At 57.1% G+C, this 24565-nt stretch overlaps 1 protein-coding gene across 5 annotated transcripts in view; it reads right to left on the bottom strand.

Moving 5' to 3' along the window:
• The window catches only part of ZMIZ1 (zinc finger MIZ-type containing 1), a 234249-nt gene that overhangs the window by 162585 nt on the left and 47099 nt on the right, over window positions 1-24565 (bottom strand). For all 5 annotated transcript variants that reach the window (XM_040485550.1, XM_040485554.1, XM_040485553.1 and 2 more), the window contains exon 2: window positions 24429-24552. The gene's annotated coding sequence lies outside the window, so the exon portion shown is untranslated. The remainder of the gene's footprint in view (window positions 1-24428; window positions 24553-24565) is intronic.

Raw genomic sequence — 24565 nt, 5'->3', positions numbered from 1 at the left:
CGGGAAAAGCCTGTAGGCCAGGGTCTTGAGGGCCTTTCCGGCTCCGGGGGTTCTGTGCCTCGGATGCTTCCCGGGAATGGCAGCCCTGTCCCCACAGCCCCGAGACTGGCCCACCCAGGGAGAAGGGGGTCACATCTCTTGACAGGCAGAGCTGAGACAGGCTCCAGGATGCCACCAGCCCCGGGCCCCGGCCTCAGACCTGACCCCCAGCACTCCATCCGCACAGAAACCCGCCACAGAGGCTACAAAGAGACAAGGGGTGTGGCTGGGAATTCTCAAATAGAAGCCACTTCTGGCCAGGCCACCTGGCTAAGTCCTGCCTTCCTTCTTCCTAAGTCCTTCACCGAATTCTCACAGTGACCCCACTAGGTAGGTAATGCTGTCACCCCATGTGACAGATGAGGGCTCAGCAACCTGAAGGTCACATGGTTAGTAAGGCGTGGGCCCAGAGAGCCCGCCTGTAGCGTCTGTGTTCTTATCACAACCCAGGGTTCCCGGGGCCGGGCCCCCAGCGCTGGGCTGGCCCGTCCTCTACAAAGCCCTTGACAAGGTTTCTGAGGGCCAGGCCTGGGTTCCCCAGGGATGCACACCCAGCCAACCCTACCTGTCACCCCTGTCTGTCCCAGGCAGCTTCTGAGGGTGCAGGGACCAGCGGGACGACCGGGTGGGTGAAGGGGAGAGCGTGGCGGGGGTGGGGGAGGGTGGAGAGAGGCAGGAGAGACACAGAAATAGAGGAAGAGCAAAAGAGGAATGGTTGGAGAAACAGGGTCGGGGGCCAGGAGAACCGACAGTGGGAAAGGGGGCAGGCAGGGGGGAGGCAGAGAGGAGGAGGGGAGAGGGAAGACACAGCCAGAAAGAGCGAGGGGTAGAAGGGAAGGGAGGAGGGAGGGGAAGGAGAGGATGGGGGGGGTAACAGCCCAGGTGCGAGGGGCAGGGAGGAGAAGCAGAAAGCCCCGGAAAGGGAGCCCGGGGTCAGGGAGGGAGAGGGCCCTGGAAAACGGAGAGACAGAGAAAGCGCCCCCGCCCACCGAACATTAAATACCTAACAGGAGATGACAAATCAAATGGGAATTACTGCGGTAAAAACATAATTAGAAACTTGATTGAAGTTAAACAGAATTTACATAACACTGCAAATTAACTTTACACGGAAACTATTCACTGGGAAGGCAATGAAAAGGCATTTCATTAGTAATCTATATTTAAACAATAGGCACAATAGAGCCTTCTGATGAGGAACTTGGTGCCTTCAACTAGAGAGAGTGCCAGAGGCTGCGGGAGGACAGAAGGCTGTGGGCGCTCCAAGGGGAAGTGGGCCCAGTCCAGGGCCGCATCCCTACACCTGCTAGTGGGGGCCGGGGCTGAGTGGACGCGGGGGGGTCAGAGAAGATTCTGCTACGGGTTCTGCCCTTGGCTTGCTGTGTGGTCTCGGACAAGTAACTTACCTTCTCTGGGCTTCCGTTTCCTCATCTGAAAAAAAATGAGGACTTTGGAGAGGAGGCTTACAGGAAGGTGCCTTGCAAGTCTGGGCATTCTAGGAGAGCCCGGGGGGGATGAGGGAGGGCAGAGGTTAAGAGTCTGGGCTTGGGATTCAGATGGACTCGGTTCAGAGCTCTGCCCTGCAACTTATTAGCCGTGGCATCACGAAAGCGTCTTCCTCTCTGGTCCTGGTTTACCCATCTGTTCAATGGAGATAAGTCCACTCCCACCCGGACATCACCCAGGCAGTGGAAGGATTTAGGGAGAGACTGGGTGGGGACAGGCTTAAAGAAAAATGAGTCTAAAGGCGCAGGATTACTCGTCCCATCCGCCCAGCACACTAATTCGATTACCTGCAGCCTCCTGCCACAGAGCCGTGTATCATCAGAGCGGCTTCCCACAGGTCCCCCTGTCCCCGGTGCAGAGTCAGAGGGGCATCTCCCCAAGGAACTCGGGAGGGGGCCCCCAAGTCCCTGCCTGGTCTCATCCTATTCTGAGCAGGGAGAAGTCTCCTGGGCCTCGGCCACCTCCCAGTCACTCGAGGCCGTATGCCCAGGCAGGTGGGCTGGACCGTGCCCCTGGAACCACCCCCGGCCCCCGGCTGGCCACATGCTCACTCTCCCTCCCATCGCACTTCTAGGGCCCCACTGAGCAACTGTCCTGCCTCCAGGCAGCGGCTCCTCTCTGCAGCCTTCCCTGACAGCGCGGGGGCATTCCCTCCGCTGTGAGCTGAGAGCTGGGCATAAGGTGCCAGAGACTCACAAAGGTGGCTGCCTCCCCCCGCCACCCAAACTCACGCACAATCGCCCACCAAAGGCAGAGAGCTCCTCTGCCCTAACTGGTGAGCGTGAGCGAGCAGCTCTGACACACACACTCATAGTCCAGGAAGTTTCTACGGCTTCTTTTAAGATAAAGGATCCAGCAGTGCTTAGAGATTCAATAGGAAGCTGCTGGGTGCCCTTCCCCTGCAGGCAGCTCAGAGCAGCCGCCTTGAGCCCTGTGTTTTCAGACAAGCGCTCCAGGCAAGGGGGAGGTCTCCTGAGCCCAAGAGCCTCAACAGAGGAGGTGGGAGGTCAGGACAGGTAGAAGCTTCTTAAAAGAAAAGTGCAGAGTGTGCAGACATCAGGGCAAGGGACTCAGCTGAGACCAGAGAGTGCCGGCCCAGGTGACGGGGCTGCACCTTCTCTGCCTTCTCTGCCTCCCTTACTGCCTCCATCGTCTCTTCCCTCCCTCCAAGGGCTGGATGCCCATGACTCAGACTCAGGCCTCCGATCTGCTCTCTTTCCACTCAGTCCCGAGGTGACCTCATCAGCCTCATGGCTCGCAACCTCTTTTGTGCACATCGGCTCCCACATTTCTAGCTCCAGTCAGGACCTCTCTGCCTCCCAGACTCATATATCCAACTGCCTACTCAAGCTTTCCACTTGGGTGTCTCAAAGGCATCTCCAAGTTCACTCGTCGGCTTCCTTCAGCCCTCCCCTACCATCATTCCCGGCTGAGAAAATGACCTCTCTGTTCTACCAGTGGCTCCTGTCCTGAACCCAAGAGCCTTCCTTGACTGTCCCTGCCTTCTCTCATCCAGCACCTCTAGTCCACAGGCAAGCCTGTCTGCAAGGTCTCTGGAGTACATTCGGACTCCCATGGCCCCCCATCCCTTCCCCTGCTACCCCTAGACCAAGCTGTCACCCTCTCTATGTGGGTCCCAGCCACGTCCCTGCTCCACTCTCGCCTGCCTGCATTAGTGGGTCCCCCAGGCTCTCTCTGATTTCCCAGCCCCTCATTCACTGCAGCCACATGGCTTCCCTCCTACTGCCTTGAACATGCCAAGCACCCGTTTCCCTCCCTCCTTCCATTTATGTCTCTGTCCATGACCATCCTTTGTCCAAGGATGTCCACTTTACCCCACCCGGCAGACTGTTCCTCTACTCTGCTAACTTTCCTTCTTAGAACTCAGCATCACCTGACGTATCATAAATCACGTTTTGGGTATTTACTGTCCCTGCCTCTTCGTGAGAATGTAAGCATCATGAGGAAAGGAAGTTTTGTTCATTTTATTCCCTGCTGTGTCTCCAGAACCTCAAGCAGTTCCCTGCACGGAGGCTTTCCCAAGGAACATTTGGGGCGTGAATCAATGAGCAATGTCACTTCCTCCAGGAAGCCTTCCCTGAATGCCTGCCTGCGGAACCAGCCCATGGCCTCTCCTCTTCCCTTCCCCATGCAATCAAGGATACTACACAAGCCCTGAGCGCTGAACTTATGGAACTGGGCCCGGTTCTGGGATCACGTGTCTGCCCCCACTGCCGACTGCACCGTCTCAGGGCAGGGCTGGAGCGGATACACCTTCAAAACCCAGCCCTTAGTTCAGGCCTGGCTTGGTATAAGAGTCAGTGAGTGTTTGATGTGCGAGCTAATGACTAAACGGATGGCCGGCAGGATAGGTGGACGAGCTGAGGAGTAGACGGACGGATGGATGAGTGAATGGTAAGGATGGGTGGTGAGAGCATGGACGGGTGGAGGGGTGGGTCCCACCAGGTCACACAATAGAACTGCTGGTTGCTTGGGCTCAACAGCCAGACTTCTACAGGGTGAATGGACCAGGCCAGAGCAGGGTAGCAGAAGTCAAAGTGCAGAAACTGATCACGGCAGACAGGGTAAAGCTGAGCCACTTTGCTGGTGACCAGACCTTGCTGTGTGACCCGCGGAAGGACCATTCACTTCCCTGTGCCTTGGTCTTCGCAGTCTAAAAATACCGATAACCATTCCTGCCCAGAGCTGCCAGGGAAATCACTCCGAAGTTTCAAATACTGCCACAAAGGAGTCCACAGCCACGTTTCCAATGACTCACATGTCTGGCTGGTTCTGCCTTAGAAAACCCTCCCTTCTCGAGCCCCGTCTGGCCCTGCTGACCTGTGGCCTTACTGCTCAATCCACCAGGCCTAGGACTCCTGGCCATGCCCATGGAGTCCAAAGTGAACCAGGCTGCTAAGACAGATTAAGCCCAAATAACCATCCGGACCAACCGATTCATTCACAGAGCCCTCAAGAATTGGGATAAATGGTGACCCGTTTCAGAGATGGACACACTGAAGCCCGGAAGCATTGTGTGCCGGACACACACAAGGAGTTACGGAGAAGCCCGGGTCAGGGGCTGGGAGGAAAGGCTGACAACCCTCAGCTCGGGGACCACCCCCCACCCCAACGTCGCGACCACGCCCCTGGCCAGGTTTCAGGGGAAGGGCGGCAGGGGTCTGTCGTTACCTTTCTGGGTCTGGCTCTCTTCCCCACACCCCTCACAGCATTGGTCTGACACCCTCAGGCTCTTGCTACTTGTCCTGGGTACAGAGAGACGGGACACGTGTGACTAGCCAGGGACACGGACAGTAGTCCACCCCCTCCCACCTCGGTCCCCCACAACCAGGCTAATCTCAGTGGCCTCTCGGGCCACTTACGCACATCCCGGGATGCCTGATTTATCGGGGACCCTGTCTCCCCCCACCCTGCGGCGCTCGGGCGAGCCGGCCAACTCCACCTAGCGGGAGCCTTTAAAACTAAAAAACATATCTAGGTTTTGTTTCTTCTGGGGCTTGGCGGCTTTCGTGTTGTTGTCTTTTTCTTCCTGGTGAGAAAAGCAGAAAGCCATGGCCTTCCTGTGCGGCCCCCAGGCAGGGTGACAGGGAGAAGCTGTTGGGGTATTTTTAGCCAGCCACAGGCCCCCACAGTGTCTCCTCTCTGCTGTGCCTGGCTCCGGGGAATTATCTCACACGGCCGGCCGGCAGCCACTTCTAAAGCCACTCTCTGACCCTTGCCTGAATTTCTTCCTCATTATGAACTGCTCACCAGATCTGTGACCGGCACTTGGAGCCATTTCCAGTGCACGTACCTCTTCAGAAAACCAGCCCAGTCCCTGACCTTCGTGATTCTTGGTCCCAGCTGAGTCCTAGCTGTACAATGATTTAATTGGTATATATATATATTTTTTGACTTAGTATTTACCTTTGCTTCAAGTCACTTTCTTTTTTTTTTTTTTTTTTTAGCTTCAATAAATCTGGCCTTGTCCACGAAATAAGTGGTTTGATATGCTAGTCCTATATTGCCAATATACCTTAATGAATATAAAACCAATGAAAGAAAAACGGAGGTCTTTCGGGGACTATCTCATTCCGGGATCTTGTCACAGGTTACCAGAGTTCTATGGGCCAAGCTTTGGCAAACTCACTGTTGTTTATCAACCCTCTCCTTGTACAGAAGGAGAAAGAGTCATGGGGAGGGATGGTTGGCTAACAGGGCCCCGGAATCTGCTAGCGTATAATGCCAAGGGAGGTACAAGGGGGTCAGAGTCATGATGGGCTAGGAACTTAATACTGTCCTTTCTTCCCAGCGCTGGGCAAGACCATTTCTTTCGCCAAACGTGAACTCTGCTGTGAGAATCTAGCCAGGTGAGCACTAAGGTCTTATGAAGAATTTGGTCCAGGGATGGGGTGTCCCCATGGAGGGCTGCAGGCCACGCCGAGGACCAGGGTCCAAGATGTCTTCTCCCAACATTCTCTGAGGCCTCTGGTTCACATCTGCCCCTTCCATCAGGCTCCCTCAGGCCAGAGTGGGTCAGCAGGGGCTAGAGGCATAACCGCCTCTCCAGTTAGATTTGAAAGCACAGAATGTCCCCCTGAGCTCCTGTGGCTCCAGGGTGGACTTTCTGGGCCTGAATGTCCCCAGGTGTGCCTCGAGGGGTAGAGCGGGGTGACCCCAGAGGCCCTGGCTTCTAGTTCTTGGACCTCACTGAGCCCCCTCCGTCCCTTCCCACTCTGCCCGAAGGTTGGAGACCCTGACTGGGCCCCCAGCCCTGTGCCCTGGTGCCTGCCCCTCCCGCTGAGAACAGGATGTGGGTGTCAGGAGGTGAAGGAGAGTGTGGGGTCGGGGTGGGGAGTGGCCTCGGGACTGACTTCCTGAAGCCTGATCGGTTTACCACAGTCAGTTGGGCCCAGGACCGCACAGCTGTGAGTTATAAATGTCCCTGTCAGAGCCCAGGCCGAGAGGCCCTGCTGCTGGTGGAGGGGCCAGGGTCCACAGGACCCACGTCTCCAGGGGCCTCCCCAAGTGAGGGCCCGTCCTCCAGGAGGCCCTCCATAAGTGTCCAGCCTTCACGACCCCTGGGCTCTCTCTACGGTTCTTGATGTGACAGGGTCTCATACCACCTCCCCCTGCCCACTCTTTGCCCTTCCAGGTGTGAATCTTGTGGTTCCAGCTACCTCGAGAGCTCTCAGGGGGCAGGGACCAGGCTGGGCCCCCACCTGGCACTGAACCTGGGACTTGGCATACAGCCAGCCACCCCTGGTGACAGCCTCAGGGGCAACTGTTCCAACTCAGCAACCTGCTTCCCACGACCCCAACCGCCCCTTGTGCCTGCCCACTGGGGCCCACATGGGGCAGAAGAGGGAAGAGGGGGGAGGAGAGAGGACAGGGCTCCAGCCTGCAGCACAGGGGCACTCAGGCACAGGGCTCTGTGCCCTGCACATCCGGGGTCTCCTGCAGGAGACCTTCGTCGAGGGTCGCATTCTCCCTGCTTGCTCTCCTTAGGGCTCCCTCGAGCCCTGCGTGTGGGGTGTGGGGTGTGGGGTGTGGATTGCAGTCTGGGGTACTCAGGGGAGAGCCTACAGGCTGAGAAGTTAGCCCCCTTCAGCCCAGAGGCCTGGGCCATCTTCCTGCTGGGGTCACAAGGTGAGCAGCACAGGGCTGGGCCTCAGAAATACAATAAAGGAAATGGGGATAAGCAGCAGTTGCAGGGCCCGGAGCTTATACTATTTTAGGGTTCTCTTCGGAAATGTATATAGAATTACAAATACATATTTATTTATTAAAAAAATTAACATTTATTTATTGTTGAGAGACAGAGCACAAGCAGGGGAGGGGCAGAGAGAGAGAGAGACAGAATCTGAAGCAGGTCCCAGGCTCCGAGCTGTTTGTCAGCACAGAGCCCCATGCGGGGCTCGAACCCACGAACCTCGAGATCATGACCTGAGCCGAAGTCAGACACTTAACCGACTGAGCCACCCAGGCGCCCCTACAAATACATATTGAAAACGAGAAAAGAAACAACAACAAATTCCTAGAACCTAAGGAGTCCAGGCCCCTCTAAACCATTTACGGGAGATGCTCACACAGACATGTTCCTGACAGCAAATTCGCCGCCCTGCCCCACCTGGAACACTCCACGGCTGCCTGCAAAACCCCCACCATCCCCAGGGCGGTGCTGGGTGGGGCCTGGAGACTAGAGCTTGACGACTTCCCCCCGTGAGTCTGCCTCTGATCAATAACAGTGATGCAACTGACAATGATAACGATACCTAACATTAATGGACCTTTATCGGGTACCATTCTAAGTACTTCATGTGAATTAACCCATTTAATCTCCCCACAACCTGCAAAGTTCATACTATACCTATTTTCACACATGAGGACACAGCCACAGCAAGGTTAAGAGACCAGCCCAGGGTCACACAGATAGGATGTGAACCAAGATAGCCTGGCCTTGGTACAGTTACCAGCCCTCAACCGCTGCTCACTGGTACTGCTCTGGAGGGCCCGGGAGAGTTTTCTCTGACTCAGAGCCTCCGACAGCAGCGGCGGCCAAGGGAAGACATTTGAGTTAAGCCCCCTCCGATTAAACCATTTCATTCATTCTGCACAAATCCTTACATACCAGCACCAAGAGCTTGGCGGTAAACAGGGCACCCCCCCCCCACTTCCTTACTCTGCTGCCGTCCTCTCTATGGGCAAAAGTGGGCACCCCATTTGACTTTGAGGGGCTAGGGAGGTGTCCTAGAGATGGGCTGGGCCCACCCAAAGAGACCCTCAGCCGGGGGGTGAGGAGTGGGGTTCGCTGAAGCTCACACAGCATGCTGTCCAACTCCCTCATTTTACAGACATGGTGAGAACTGTGGCTTCCCCAGGGTCACCCAGTGAGTGGTGACCCCATGTGAGGTCCAAGGCTGGTTTCTGTAGGGGTGGGGCGGGTCGCCAGCAGCCTGGGGAACGGTCAAGGCCTGGCGCTGTGGGCCAGGCTGAGAGGGAAGACGCACCCTGCCTTTTAGCCTCCTCGGAACAGTGCCTTTGTTTTCGCTCTTTGTTTTCCATCTGCCCGCACCCCCTAGCCTTCCAGGCTTCCCCCGATTGTGTGCCGGGCGATAAAAGGGCAGATGAGCTGGAGATCTCTGGCGGCAGTCACCTCACATAGACACCGTGGCGACGGCGGGTGGCCGAGGGAGGCCCTGGGCGGGTAACTGGGCTCACCACCAGCTGCGCGGAGTGATTTTCTGAGGGGCGCTTTGCACATGGCCCTCAGAGTCCTTTCAGCAGCCCTAGGAGGAAAAGACAACCATCTCCCATCGTACAGAGGGACCCAGGACTGGGTCCCTGGCCTCCGAGATTTCCAGTGGGCCATGCTGACCTTGGTCCTGACCTCTCCGGCCACCGTTAGACTGCTTCTGAGGACAAATGATTGCTTTGAGGTGGGCTGATTCCTACAGACTGCAGGGCTAGGAGAGAAGGGCATGATCCAGGGACACTGCTGGCCTGGGCATGAGACGGGGCAGTGGGGGCCCACAGGCCAGGGACTGGCCAACCCTGACCTCAGGTCCCTGCTGCTGACCCCGGCCTCACCCGCCTGGCCTCTGGACCTAGTGTTCTCACACCCTCCCTGAGCATGTCCCCAGCTTCAGTTACTAGATACTTCAAGCCACATCTATGTTCCCTCTAAGTTATTTACGTTTTGTTATTTAAATCACTTTCTTTTTACTTACTCTCATTCAAAGCAATACAGTCTGTGAAATCACGGGTTTGCTATATTAATTCTATATTTTTTCTAATTCCCATGAAAATAAACACATAATCTTAAGATCTGAAATTCAGACACTCGCAGAGGTCCTGGTAGCCCACAGAGCTCAAGGCCCGATACTATGAGCGGAGGCAGGTCCCCGGGGAAGCTGGCCTGGACTTGGGGGGCAAGCCTCTGTAGGTGTGCTCAGGGGCCTGTGGGAGCAGAGCCCAGAGCCGGGTGGGGAAGTGGGAGAAGGTGTATGTTTCCAGAAGGGTACACAGAAGGTCTGGTTTGGTCATCTTTCCTCTACTGGGGCTGGAGTTTGGTGCAGATAGCTCTGGGCTGCAGACAAAGCCATCTCCCTGCACATTCCTCCCGACATTAGCACGATACGGCGGGATGAGCGCTGGAAGGGGAGCCTAAACACCTGTGTCAGCAGTCTGTCTCTGCTACTGTTTTCCTGCGGGATGCTATTCCTCTCTGGGCCTCAGTCTCTTCATCTGCACAGAAACAGTGAATGAGCCAAAGGTTCCTCTCAGCCTCTCTGAACCCTGGTGACGTGTGATGCTCCTGGTGGCCTCTGGGCCTCAGCCAGACCTTCTAACCACCTACGGAGACCTCCCTGGACCTATCCGTCCCATCTCTGACCAGGGGCTTCAAGTGGCTTCTGGGGTGCCAAGGGGGGGGACAGGGCCATCCTGTGTGACAGCTACAAAATTAGATAATCAGCTAATCACCAGCAAATTAGCATCCCATCTTTACATAGAACAAATATAGTATTTACGTAAAAGTTGTTAGGAGTTTCTCTCTTTTTAATTAGCAGAAATAAATGCAAAATAAATGGTAATTAGGCAGCTGATGGATTTGGTAGTACAATTATGCCTGCAGCCGTGCCCCCGTCCTTAAACGTTGTGCACTCCGAGGAATCAGAGGGGCCTACTTATATCGTTTATTTATAAAACAAAGTTAGCAGGAACGGAGGCAAGAGGCCTGGGCATGGCTGGGGAAGGGGGTCTTGGCTGCAAGGCCAGGGTCCTGGGAGGAGAGGAGTTTCAACACCTAAGGAGTGGAGGGGTGCTTGGCGCTCAGTGTTGGGCTGTGGAAGTGTACCACCAAGGCCCCCACGTGTCTATTTCAGGCCCTGCCTCCCTGACAGGAAGTAGGTTGGAGCTGTGTGGACGGGCTGGGAACAGCTGTTCTGTGCACTCCTGTCTCTTTTCCAACCCTGGTCCCTACTTCTTTCTTCTCTTCTGGCCCTAGTCCTTCACTGAACATTCTCCATACTGCATCCGGAGGCATATTCTTCTAAAATATTCTCCTTTTCCTCCAGGAACTCAGCAGCACCAGGTGCAGAATAAAGTGCCCAAACACGGGGATTCCATTCCAGACCAGGGGAGTCTCCAGTGGGAGTACAGAGGCAGGAGTCCTGAGTGGAGGCAGCCCAGAGGAAGCGATGGGAGCTGGGTTTTGAGGGTTGCATAGGAGTTTTCCGAGAAGGTGGGGAGTAGCAAAAGGACCTGCACGTGCAAAGACCAGGAGGTGGGACATAGCATCCCATGACCATGGGAAAGAGCATTCATTATCAGGGGTGTGGAGGATAAGCAGGGCCTCATGGCAGTGGGTCCTGGATGCCAGGCTAAGGGTTGGGACTTGATCCTAGGAGCCATGGAAAGGTCTGAATGGAGAGAGCAAGGTAGCCCCTTCCCACTCATGGTTCATTTCTTACCTTCCCTCCCCCACCCCCAGAGCCAGGGAGAGGGGGAGAGCCACAGGCCATTAGAGGCAGCTGGTTCAGCTCAGCTGAGGGAGCACAGAGCAGGGAGCTAACCTGATTACAGGGGACAGGAGGTTTGTCTGCGGGGGTTGGGGTGGGGGTGTAAGTGCTCTGACAGTGTAGGGAAGGGAGGCACACTGGGCCACTCTTGGGTCTCCTGAGTGAGGGGCCTATCTGTCCTAGGACAGAGCCCCCTGCCCTGCCCTGCCCCCTAACCCTGACTGCTGGGGTGGCCTCACCAAGCCCAGGGGGACGGGAGACAGCACTGCCAGAGGCCCCACCTCCTCCCAGACCCAAATCCTAGCTCTGTGGCCTTGCACTGTGACCTTGAGGAGCCACTCTCAACTCCAGGCCACACATTCTTGTCTCCCGAACAAAGGCCTGTACTAGAATGGGGGACGGGCAGTGACAAAGTCAGCCCACAGTCCCATCCCATACAGTTTCATGGGCACGGAGTTATTAAAACCTCTGGGCTCTTAGGGATTTAGGCGAGGCAGGCATTCTCCTTTGCCACAGTCCCTGCTGCTCCCTCCTGCCTTACCCCGGCCCAGTGCACAGGCTTGTGTGGCATGCCGTGGAGTGCCGATTTGAGACCCTTGCATGATGACCACGTAGGCCCTTCCGGCTGACAACCTGGGCTCCACAGACAGAAAGCCCAGGAACAGGTGAAGGGACAGCAGAAAGGCTGGTAGTCAGAGGAACTTCCTGTCATTGCTGGTGCAGGAGGGAGACGGGAGCGTTCAGGGCCTGGGGCTCCTCTGGCCGCAGAAGGCAGCAGCCCTTCCCCTGCTCTCGTGACTGCCCTTGACTCAGGCTGCCCATCTCTAAACTAGAGTAGTAATACCTGTCCGCCCGAACCTGGGGCCATTAAAAAGCTCAAACAAGCCCGTGACGGTGACCTGCAAGGCAGAGCCCTGTGCGGTGACTTTGAACAGCAGGATTTCCGAAGGACTTCATCAAGGGGAACCTCACACTCCCCCAGCCCAGCCAGCCCTCCAGCCCCTTTAATAAAAAGCAGCGCCATCAAGGTCTGGAGATGGTGCCTGAGCTGCTGTCTGCCGTCACTCGTCACTTGGGACAGAGCTCGGAACTTGTAAGGAAAGACAGAGATCACACCGCACCCCTTCTCTGCTCCGTAAGCCTCGCTCCTGCCTTCGGCCAAAATCAATAAAAATCTGCACTGTGATTGTTTTACCGGCACAAGGGGCCGGCTCCTTGTGCTGACATTCCACCCCTGGCAGCGCTGGGGGTGTCCTTTCATTGCACAACCTCGACATTCGGGGTGCGGTGGGGTCGTGATGGGGGGGGCGGCGTGGGTGTGGGGGAGCGGAGGGGGCTGCACACAGCTGCTCTAAGTGCCTCTCCAAAGACCAGCCCGGGTGCTATCCATCAACTGTTTTTCAGGGCTGTGAGGGATCAATGGTATTTGTGCCGCACACTCACCATTAGGACAGGAAAACTCTGCAGTGGAATTGATTTGTTTAAATATAATAACACAATTTCACAGAAAACCATGGGGGTGGGGAAGGGACCCAGGCAAATAAGACAGTTCAGAGGATGGTGCGAGGCACGGGCTTCGAAACCCCTTCCAACGCGGTGGTCAAACCGTGGCGCCGCCCCAGTCCCCTCCCCGCCTCCCCCGAGTGCCCCGAGGACGCTAGGGTGGGCAGGCATCTCACCTAGCGTCACCCCCGGCTCAGAAGTGCCCCTCGGCAGTTTGCAGATGAGCACAGGGGCCGGCTGCTCCTTGCTGTGTTGTTCTTAGAGGTGACTTTGGCTTGGTGAACATCAGTTCAACCCGGGAAACAACTATTAGGCACCTACTGTGCTCTAGGCACCTGTGAGGGGCTGCGGGGGAAACTGATAATAAATCCTGGCCCCTGCTCTGAAGGCATCCTGTGGACACAGGGTGGATAAGGCAGGTGTGCCGGTGACAGCACGAAGCCAGGGAGGTCTGGGTTTCCTGGGGTCATAGGGGATGTAAGGGAGCAGTGCTGGGACAGGATGAAGGGCAAAGAGGGGGCGGTGAGGGGGCAGAAGCGGAAGGTCCATCCAAATCACCAGGAGGAGCCCATTTGGAGGGCAGGCCCCCCATCGCGTGAATAGGGTAGCTGCCTGCTCTGATGGTAAGGAACAGAGATGACTTTATTGATCCGTAAGATGTTCCAGGGCCCTGCAAATACTCAACACCTGTCATTACACTGACTCTCACCATCCCGCGAAGGAGGGACTATTACCACCCATATCCCACAATTAGTACCACTCAGGCTCAGAGAGGTTAAGTGACTGCCAAGGCCGCACAGCTAGTAGGTGATAGAGCTGGGGTCGGGTCCCGGAGCCTGCACGCTAACCACTGTGCCTCCTGCCCTCATTGGGGCTTAGCCCCTGTGTGAGCTGGGGAGACAGGTGGCTCCTGCCCTCCGGGAGCCAGGGCACGAGGTGCACTGCATGGCTTAAGGGGGAGTCAGAGGAAAGGCATGGAGTGGGCAATGACTCGGGCCAGCGTCCTGGTCACAGGCTGTTGCTGCAGGCTTGGCCCTCAGGGTGCTGCTACCTCACAGATGACCTCTTCCAACCTCCCCCAGAGGACAGAGTCCTGGGGACGAAAGTGGTGGGCCAGGCCCTGGAAAGACATGTCTGCAGGGAGAGACACCCGAGCAGGGAGAGAGGGCTGGGAGAGGCCCTTGTCGGAGGGTGGGGAGGGTACAGGCCCACGGAAGTCCTCAGCGAAGGCAGCTCCGGGCAGGCTCACTGAACCCAAGGAGGGCCTTAATGTCAGCCTTGGAACTTGGGCTTTATTCCTGGTGACAGTGGGAGGCCAGGGAGGGCAGCAGAGGGGCGGGAAGGGTCGCGTAGTTGAGAGGCGAGAAGATGGTCAGACCCGAATGCCAGCAGAAGGTGGGGATGGTGAGGAGGACGCAGGTTCAGAGATGGGTCAGGGGTCGAAATGACTGTTGGATGTGGGGGTGAGGGAGAGGGAGGTGTCAAGAATGACCCAGGCGTCTCCCCTAGTCCTCTGGGGGCCCCGGCTGTTCAGCCGTGCTGAGCCAGTGGCTGCCTGAGTCAATAGGAATTGACCAGACCCCAAGGAGCCCTGGGCCCCGCCCCCTAGAAAGCCCTGAGACGTGGGGGAGGGCAGTGCCGGCCAGCAGGCTGCCACCACCTCGGCTCTGTCCCCCTGCTGACCTTTCTCCTTTGTCAGCAGTGCCCTCCATCAATTCACCGGAAGGAGGGCCAGTGCGATCTCGCCAGGCTGCCTGGGCCAGGGCTGGGGGTGGGGGCTCACTCCGCCTTCCTTCTTTTAAGGAAGAGGTCTCCAGAGCATCTCTAGAAAGCCAGGAGCAGAGGTGCCAAAGCCCTTAGTGCAAATGGGCAGAGTGAAGACTGGTCGGGGTGGGGGTGGGGGCACAGCCACAGTCCTCCTGCTGGCAGATGGGAGAGAGGGAGAGGAGGAAGCTGGATGGGGGTGGGGGTGGGGAACTGCAGCCAAGCTGTGGGGGATGGGCAAGTCTGTGAGGTGGGGGAAGGGGCCCAGCGGGAGCAGGACCTCCAGAGCCCAGAGTGCACCAGCCAGCCCCAGAACCAAGGAGGGAGTCCAGAGGGTCGGGCAGGGCTTAGGATTTAGATGGGGCTCGCATGGCCAGCAATGGAGAGGTGTGTGGGATACGGAACTCCCGGTACTAAAACCGGGGTGGTCCCGGGCCAACCCTAACTGTTGGTCACCCTAGCAGGGCTGAACCTAAGTTCGGGTTTTTAGTTCTACCACTTTCAGATTGTACGTGACCCCTCTGTGCCTCGGTTTCCTCATCTGGAACACAATGCTTATAAGAGCACCTTGTGCACGGCTGTCATGAAGATGAAGTTAAATAATGTATGTAAAGTACTTAGCACCTGACACAGCACCCGAAACTAACCATTCAACAAATGGCAGGTGGCCACGGTTATTACCACCGACTGCTCCTGCTATCTTACTACCATGAGGACTGGCTAATGCACCCTGAGTGCTCTCCCCGAGCCACACCCCACTGTATTCACATGCAGAACTCACGGATGAGCTCACTGGCCTGGGTGCCCACGGCTAGCAAGTACAGAGCCCAGAGAACCACTTCCGTTTCCACGGGGCTGACCCCACAGCCAGGGACCTGTAGGCCAGTGTCAACACATTTCTGGTTACGCTGACCCAGGGCAAGAAGTAGACAAACACCCGGGCGGGGCAGGCCTAGCAGGCCGCTCTGGGGCTGCGTAGGAACAGGCAAGGGACCCCTGCTCCCAGGGAGACTGAGTCCCTGCTCCTCAGTCTGGATCAAGACTGTCCCCTCCAGTCCGAACACATCAACCAAATGTATTAGGTTACTAGGGCCTGCTGATGCCATAGTAAGAGGAAGGGAAGAGAAAGAAAAGCCCCCAGAGGTACTCAGGCCTCCTAGTGGCCCTGCGGGCCCAGCTGTCTTCATCCGCCACTCTGCAAATTACCTCATTTCATTCTGACAACGACACAACCAGATCACTGATGATGCCCACTTCACAGATGAGAATACAGAGGCTCGGAAACTTGCGAAGGTTGCGCAGCTGGATTTAAACGTGTCCAGCTCCAAAGCCTGGGCTCCTCTTGGCTGCTCATGGAACAGGATGAACGGGCAGCAGGAAGGCAGGCGGCCACGGCTTGTATGTCCGTGTTAGGACTTGAGGTGGGCACCAGATAACACTGAGGATGAGGGGCACAGCCTCCCCTCCCCTTAGAGTCCAGGCAACCCTGGAGAAACTCTGGCAGCTCTAGAAAGGGGCCCAAACATGTAGGGGTAGGGTGGCCAGCCTGGCAGGGTACCCCACCCAGGGAAAAAGGGGGTGGGTGCAGGGGCTCGGGGAGGGGCCCATTGCTTCAATACCTGGGGGTCAGGCAGGCCTTGCAGAGACCTCTCAGTCTTTCGGAGCCGAGTGAGCAATGCCATTCCTGCCACGACCCCTAGGAAGTCCTCAGCGCAAGGAACCGCGTGCTCACAAAGCAATTAGCTTCCAGCACCCAGGAAAAAGATCGCTGAGGTGGGCAGGCAGGGGTGCTGGCTGGGCAGGGGCCCCGGGAAGCTGGGCCTGGTTATTTTTAGCATCTTGATTCAAGAGGAAGGAGGCCCTCCTCCCCACCAGGTAAATGTCACTACACTGGCAGACCCAGCCAATTAAAGTAGCTGGAGGCAAGGAAGAGAGACAGTCCCCTGTGTGTTTTCGGCTCCTGGGCCCCTGGGCCCCCAGGGTGGGTCTCCCTTCCTCCACATCCTCTAGGCCCTGGCACATCTGCCTTCTGGCATGAACAGGAAACACTGGCTTGTCCCCAAAGGAGCTTGACTAGGGGCCTAGGACCCTGGGTTTGAGCTCTGGCTTGGCGGCATGACCCTGGCCAAGTCTCCTACCTTCTCTTCCAGAACTGCAGTTTCTACAAAACGGGACCCCACAAAGCCCACCATTTCATTATTTACGAGGGTGAGAGGAGCCGAGGTCATGAAGAGACTTTGCATGAAGGCGGCTTGCCCTTCCTGCTGTGGGTGGTTGCTGTATTCTTGCAGAAGACAGTTCTGGGCTTCCCAAGCGGGAACCCAGGCCAGGCCCGGGCTGACGGGGCTTGAGCTGGCCGCTGTGCAAACTGCTGGGGAGATTTGCTCAGTCTTGGGTATTAGGAGTCGAAGAGCCTGTGGCTACCACCCTGCTCATAGGGAGAGGGTGAGAAAGGCCGCTGTGGGTCAGTGGAGGGACAGCAAACACAACCTGGGCTGAGCCCAGGGCTCCAGGGAGGGCCTGAACTCAGAAGGGCACCAGCACACAGAGCCCGCGACGCATCACAGGCCTGGCACGGGCGTGCAGGGCTCAAATGATCACCTCCTTATGTCCGGCTCTGAGCTGGCCCATGCCCTTGCGGATGGCCACCCCTTCCCCCCTTCTCTGAGAGAAGAAAAGCAGTAGTTGGTGATAGGGAGGACAGGGGAGGCCCACCCTCCAAACTCTCAGCTCCAGAGTCTGCTCTGGGAGCCAGACCCTTAGCCCATAGGAGGGTCTGCCCCAGAGGGCCCGATCTCCCCTCCTCCCAGGCTGGGGGAGACTCCTGGCAAGCCCCTGGAGTCTGAGGTCAGCTCTCCCCAGCCAAAGAGAAGGCCTGGGTCCAGCACCAGTGCCCTTGCCCAGTTGCCCGCCAACTCCCAGGGAGCCTAGGATCCTGGCGCCTGCCCACAGCCTCCCCAAAGGCAGGCCCTTCCACTGAGGCACTGCCCTGCTGTGTCTGGAAGTCCAGGGAGATCTGAGGGAAACTGAGGAATGGAAGTATGGCAGGAATCTGCTCAGGGATTTAGTAAGTTAGAAGCAAAGTGCAAGCTTCCTCCTCCTTCTGCCATCTGGCCTCTAGGGGGCATGTCCAACTCACTTCCTCACTGCCCAGTCTGTGCCCTCCATCCAGCCCGCTGATCTGCCCCTCACCCCTACTCTGAGTGCCTGCCTCAGGGCCTTGGCTCAGCTGGTCCCTTTGCTTGGAATGCTTTCAGTTCATAGTCACGTTCATTCTTCAGGGTCCGGCTGGAGCTCCACCTCCTCCAGGAAGCCCTCTTTTTTTTTTTTTTTTTTAATGTTCATTTATTTATTTTGAGAGAGAGAGAAAGTGTGCATGGGGGAAGGGCAGAGAAAGAGAGAGAGAGAGACAGAGAGAGAGAGGGAATCCCAAGCAGGCCCCATGTTATCAGCACGGAGCCCGATGAGGGGCTCAATCTCAGGAACCATGAGAACAGGACGTAAGCTGAAATCAAGAGTCAGACGCTTAACTGGCTGAGCCACCCAGGAGCCCCAGGAAGCCCTCTTTGACCCTAGACTCCCTTGGAGCCCGGATGGTTTTCCTAGATACCTGCAAATCCAGTGTCCTAGACTGTAGGCCTCTGGGCACCCTGCTGTGGCTCGGCAAAGGGCGGACAAGAGACAGGAGTGGTCCCTAGTTCCCTGAATTTATTTTCCTTTCTCACCCCCATGTAGATTGTCGGCTTTCAAATAGGGCCCTGACTCCAGAGCATTCTCTCTGCCCTGGCATCTGGGCCTGCAATCTCCAGCCCTCACTTCTTGGTAAACAGATAAGAAAGGCCCTAATGGTTAGAAGCCTTGGCAGGAGGTCATGATTATAGGAGGTGGAATACAAAAGAGGCTTAACAGAGCCAGCGCCCCATGCAAGTTCTCAGTGCCGGCTCTGGACGAACCTCCACAGACCCCTAGAACTTCCCAGGCCCCAATCTCTGTGCCCTCAGCCCCTCAGGGGTTGGTCCTGCCTTTCCAGAAACACTGCGCCCCATGGCCAGGTCACTACCACCACTGCAGGTCGTGGGCCCTGCCAGGGTCTACACCTGCTATGTTTCCAAAGCAGGGATGGTATCCCTCCAATACAGATGCCACCCTGGCTGCCCCGCCCAGTGTCCGCTCCCTCCCTGCAAGGTCACTGAGGCTGGGGGCCTTGGACACAGGGCATGGTCGCGCTTGTCCTCATCCTAAGTGTGTGGCTTATGGACCAGAGGGAGACCAACTCCAGAGCTCCGACAGAGCCAGGTGAGCAAACATCAGTGGGAGGGAGAAGCGCCCATGGTGAGTAATACCCAAGGAATCCTTCTTGGCGTAATTTGCCAATCCCAGCCCGTCCTTGGAGAGTCCTGTTGGTGGCCGAGGTCAGGGGTCCCTGTGGCGCATGTGTAGCTCTGTGGACCTACAGGGGTGATCACACCCAACTGGAGAGGCTCACACCGGACTCTGGGAGAGCCAGAGGGAGCCCTAGACCTTCCCTCCCACCCTCAGGAAAGATGCCTCTTGCCTGGCCTGCTGGCCTCTTGCACCTGCCACGGTGATGCTGTACGGCCCTGGGCTGGTCTCAGGCCTCTCTGTCTCTATCTACCACATCACTTAGGGTTCGCCCTGCACAGGGAGGGCTGCAGGTGGTGCCAACAGAGGGTGGCACCTGGGCAGCTTCCTATTCCAGCATTTTCCTCCTGGTAAAGAGCTCCAGCCCCTGGCCCAGGAGAGGCCCAGAGGTGCCTGGGGTGCTGAAGATGGCCTGGAGAAGCTGGGGGTCCAGCTAGCTGGAGTAAACAAGCCCCTAACCCTGTTCCTCCCTGCTGTCACCATCTCTGGGTGGAGCTGGGAGCCCCACTTAGTGGGTCAAAGCCTGCCCTCCCTTCCTGTCCTTCACAGAGGAGCTGCTGCTCGACAGCCCTTTTGGCTCCCCACTCTCTGCAGGATCAAGGTCAAACTCTGGCCCAGCCTTTGAGGCCCTCAGGGGCCGCCTCAGCATCTGCCTCCAGCTGTGGCTGAATGAATTTTCCTCCCCAACTGGACATCCCACTGGGTGAGTCCTGCCAAGTTGTGCGGAGACCCCAGGAAGACCTTAGTCTTCCGCTCCTCTGTGTAAGGATCCAGCCTCCTCCTCCAGGCAGTCCCCTGGCCTGCCTCCTCTAGTGTCAGGGAAGAGCTGCTCCTCCCGTTTCCTACTGCCTTCACCCATCAGGGGCCCCCTCCAAGCGTGCTCTGCCCTGGAGACTCTGTGACCTCCAAGCCCAAGGCTGTGCTTACCCAGCTTCTCAAACGCAGATTCACTTTTGGATGCCAACGCCTAGCACAGTACGGGAGCCTGGTAAATGTTTAGCACACTCTGGCTGACAGAGCGAACAGATCACTCAGAAACATTGACAGAGTGGGGAAAATACAAATAAAATGTCAAATGAGACTGGGCGGAATCCCAGCTCTGTACCAATAGCTCTGTGACCCTGGGTATGCTTCTTAACCTCTCTGTGCTCTGAGTTTCCTTATCTGTACAACACGATAACCTCAGCTTCACTGGGTTGCTGAGTCCCTTGAGATCATTAGTTTGTGACCCCTGACCTGTCCCAGGCCTCTGGTTTGACTTCCCAATAAATAATTGCTCAGAGAAGGGCAGCAGCTGCTTCAAGGTCACACAGAAGGTGTGTGAGCAGGGCTGAGGCTTGAACAAAGTCCTGCCCAGAGAGCCTGCCAGGGCAGTAGCCCCGCTCTGGTGACCCAGAGAGTGTCCCACCTGCGGCAGGAATGATCAGGGGGCTGTAAACTATTTCCAGCTCCAGGCTGGGGTCAGGGTTGCAGAGGCTGGGGGGGGGGGGGGGGGGGGGCCTGGGCTGCAGGCAACAAATTCCAGGCAAGGAGAGTGGGGTGTGCATTCTCAGCTGGCGCTGAAGACTGACAGGCATGCCACATGGGGACCCTGGAATGCCAGCTCTGCATGGCCCTGGCCAGGCCCGCTGTGAGCTGGGCTTGGCATTCAAGGTCTCTGCAGCCAGCCCCGAACCCGTCTTGCACCACGTAACCCTGGAAGTCTGCTGACTGACAGAGGATGGGTATGCATGGTGGCAGCATGAAGCCACAAACCAGGGCTGAAGGGGCCGGCCAGGGAGTGTGGCCGTCACCCCAGGTCCCTGCCCACAGAGGTGTGATCGACAACTGTTTGCGATTACCTCACATGAAACTCAAATCCAGCCCAACCCCCATCCTGCTGTCTCCCTACGTCCTTTCTTAAATGACACCAACCATGTCACCACCCTCCTCCATGTGTCCACAGCACTCGCGTCAGCTCTGTCACCGTCCTCCAGCTGCTCGCCCACCATCAAGCCGTATGCTGTGGAGCGCTAGCCATGTTCTAGGCAGCGTCACAAGGATTCACATGGCTTAGTTCCCTGGATTCCTCACAACGCAGTGAGGTAAGTCCTATTCTTATCCCTACGTTAACACCGAGGAAATGAGCACAGAGAGGTTAAGCCACTAATCTGGCATCACAGAGGAGCGGCAGAGCTAGGTCCAAAGCCGAGGCCCAGAGTTCATACCCTTGATCGTGTCAGTGCCCTCTGCCTTCATCCACCACGGGTGTTCAGAGCACCTTTTACAGAGTGCTGGCCACGTGGGACCAGCTGTCATGCCCCCGGCCAGAAACCCTTTCTCTGTGTCCACCCTTTGTAGGCTGTATGGCCCAGACCAGCTGGGACCCTCTCACCTCTCTGCCTGATGTGGGACTCGCTCGAGCTCCGGAGCCACATATACCTGGCTCCAGTCTGCCTGGCTGTGGGGACTGGGCCAAGTCACCCGCAGGGAGGAAGAGGGGTGGGGCTTTGTCTACTCTAGCTGGCCAGACCTCCAGCTCCACCAGAGGCTGGAGCTCTTGACCAGGGGGAAGAGCCAGTCTTCCAAAATACCAAAAGAGCCCAGCGACCTCCCTCTGTCGCCACTGTCTGCGCCTCTGCCTGTTGTGGACCTGACCTGGGTCCAGGCACTAGCCTCTGTTCCCCGTTTAGCAAACGGGAACAGGACCTCTACAGGGCTTGCTCAGTGGCCTGCCGGAGTGTGCAAGGGCTTTGCACACGATAGAGAAGTCTACAGTGCACGAGGTCACGGTGACTCCTGGAGGGATCCCAGGGCAAAGGTTGGGAGATAGAGGCCGGGCTCAGAGAAGGCCCCGTGGCGTCTGACCTACAGGAGTGAGTTTGCCAAGCAGAGACGGGTGTGCAAAAGACGACCAGGCAGAAGATTCGCAAATAAAACACAGAGCAGACTGTCCCACCGCCCCCTGCCGTGGTGGGTTTGGCAAAGCACAGAAGAACTAGGCTGCCAGAGGTCAGGGAATCCTTGAACAGCACTGCCTGTCAGAGGGGCTGTAATCCCACCCTAACCGAAGCCACCGTCACGGGCTGCAGGGACGACGTGGATGCCGGCACTGCTCTGAAGAGCTCGGCATCTCTCCCCTTGGCAGACGAGCCTCCCACAGGTGACAGGGGACACGCCCGAGGTCTCTACTGGTGGAGCCAGCATCCAAACTCAGTTCCTGGCGCTTAATCCCATGACCATTACCCCTATTACGGGCAGGGCTGGCTTCACGGGCAACTGCACGGGGCCCCACGCTTAGAAGGACTCACTCTTGGTTTCATGTGCTGCCGCCATCGTCTTGAAATCCGTAATCATTTATGAACAATGAGCCCCTCGTTTTTGTTTCGCACTAGGCAAATCATGCAGCCGGTCCCAATTCTACTAAATTCTGACGGACGCTTACTGGGGGAGGAGGGAAGGGCCAGTGAACGAACTTTCACTTCTCTGGGACATTGCAAGAGCCAGGCTCTACTCTTGGTCCGCCCTGTCCCTCCACGGCAACCCGGCAAATCTTTCCCCACCTTCTGGCTGTCTCCTGGAGGTCCTTCCCAGATTTCCTCCCCACACAGGGGCTAACCTCCCGCACCAGGCAGAACCCGCAACTCCCTGTGCCCTGGGAGCTTTGACAGATGAGAAGCTACCGATCCCTGAATAGCTACTTCTCCTTGGAACACATCCCTCCTTGTGTGTGCACGTGAAGGCATCCCTGAGCGTGTGTGGGCATGTGTGTGCTGTGAGAGCTTGTGCCTTTCTGCTGGGGAGTCCATGCGGTTTGTGAACGTGTGTCTGCGAGCACGTATGTGCATGCAAGTCTATCTGTGTGCGTGCGTGTATGTTTGGAGCACCCGTGAGTGATGTCTGTGTACACATGCATGCGAGGGAGTGCTCCTCCTACCTTGCTGCGTGCATCTGTGCGCGTGACCATTCATGTACGGGTGTGCATGCACAGCTGTATCCCCTGAGCATGCATGGACAGGTTTGTAAGCATGTATGCACCTGTGTGCACGAGTGTGTGTGCACTTGCATTCATGGTTATGGGTATGACTGTGGGTGGGGAGAATCTTCTGGGACTTCTGTGTGTATCAATATTTCTGCATGAGAACATGAAGCCCACATGTAACTCTAGTGCCACTCAAATCATCCTCCTCCTCGTGAAAATCTTGGCTCTCTCATAGATACCTGGCCCACCACCTCCAAGAAGCCTTCCTGGATGCCAGACTCCCTATGCTCACTCTATCGTTAACCCCCATCCCACATCCTGGCACCTTTCCCACCCTCATGCCCCACCCCCCGACCCTGGCCAACTGCAATCCTGACAACTTCCCTGCCTTGGGGTCTTATATTTTCACTCCTTGTCTGTGCCCGTTTGCTCTGGCCCTACTTGAGGCATCTGACCTCTTGGTGTGGCTTGGGAGAGTCCCACTAGTCCCCCTGCTTCCAGCAGGGTCTTTCCAATGGCCTCTCCAATGCAGCCACCTTCATTAGGTACCTACCTGACTCAGAACCCTCCGTGGCTCCCCACTGCCCTGGGGATCTAGTTCTCCAGCCTGGCATTTGTGGCCCTTTATAATCTTCCCATCCCCTTGCCAACCTCATCCCCCATCCTGCCAGGCTCTCCTACCTATCCCCTGTTCCTGTCTCCCCACAACGCTCCTCACTGTTGAGTTACCTCCCCCAGAACGCCCCCCTCTAACCTCTGAACACTGTCTGCTCCACTGCTACGGGGTCGCACGACATCTGCAGTGATCTCCCTGCTTCTCCGCCGGAGCGCAGAATGAGACGAGCCCCTTTCCCCTGTATCCTGGGGCCTGACATCACGCCTGGCATGTATTAAGCTTGCTTAGTACAAGCTAGGGAAACTGAATTAGGGAAGCCAAGAGAGGGAGAACCCTACGCAGCCAACATGCCCCTCCTCTAGAAGGGGCCATAGGTGCCACTTTGGTGACCCCAGAGGCCGGGCCTGGTCCATGTCACATCACATCCACAAATGAGTCACGACCCCAGACATCTGTAGCCACACTTACCTTGTAAAAGACCCTCCCTTTGCCTCGAGTTGGGTTAGGACTCAGCACTTCTGAAGACCCCGGGATTGTTTCAGTTCCTGCCCCCCAAGAAGAGGCTAGCAGAGGTGGGCAAGGCCAGGGACAGAATGGTCCAAGGATTAGGGGCCATATAGAGCCAAAGGTGAACCCCACGGGAGGCTCAGCCAGACATGGGACCTTGGGCAAGTTACTTCCCAACCCACAAGCCTCAGTTTTCTTGTCTATGTAATGGAGAGGATACCAGGCACCCGCCTCACAGGTTGGTGTGCAGATGAAAGGAATTAATAGCTACACGGCACTTAGCATGGTGCCTGGCACACAGTGAAATGCTCAGCATGTCAGCAGACCCAGCATTATTATTCTCACGTATAGATGAGAGGGCCGAGGCCGCCAGGAGCGGAAGCACGGGCCTGCTTAAGGCTACGGGGGACTTGGCAAAAGAATACATCCAAATCTCAAAGTCCCAGCCCAGGGCGCAACCCCCCTCCGCTGTCTGGCTCCGTCTGAGAGGAGGAGGCCAGGGAGGAAGCGAAAACTAGGAGGTGAGCCCCATCCCCTTGTGCCTCAGTGGTGACAGCCTGGCCGCCCGCTCCCCAGGACCCACGCCGGCTGGTGTGAGCCGCAGCAGGGGCCAGCCTGGCCCGCTCACCTGCGAAGGCTTCTGCGGATGGCCAGGACTCGAGGCTGCTGAGAGCGTCAGGGGAAGGAGGTCGAGGAGGGAAGACGGCTGTGGCTCCCGCGGTCCGACGTGGCCGGGCACAGCGCTGCAAGTCCTGCGGGACAGAC

The sequence above is a fragment of the Herpailurus yagouaroundi genome, unplaced genomic scaffold (genome assembly GCF_014898765.1).
Source record: "Herpailurus yagouaroundi ecotype Mexico unplaced genomic scaffold, PumYag 163, whole genome shotgun sequence".
Lineage (NCBI taxonomy): Eukaryota > Metazoa > Chordata > Mammalia > Carnivora > Felidae > Herpailurus > Herpailurus yagouaroundi.
Note: the sequence above shows the minus strand (reverse complement) of the source record. Positions and strands in the feature narration are given on the sequence as shown.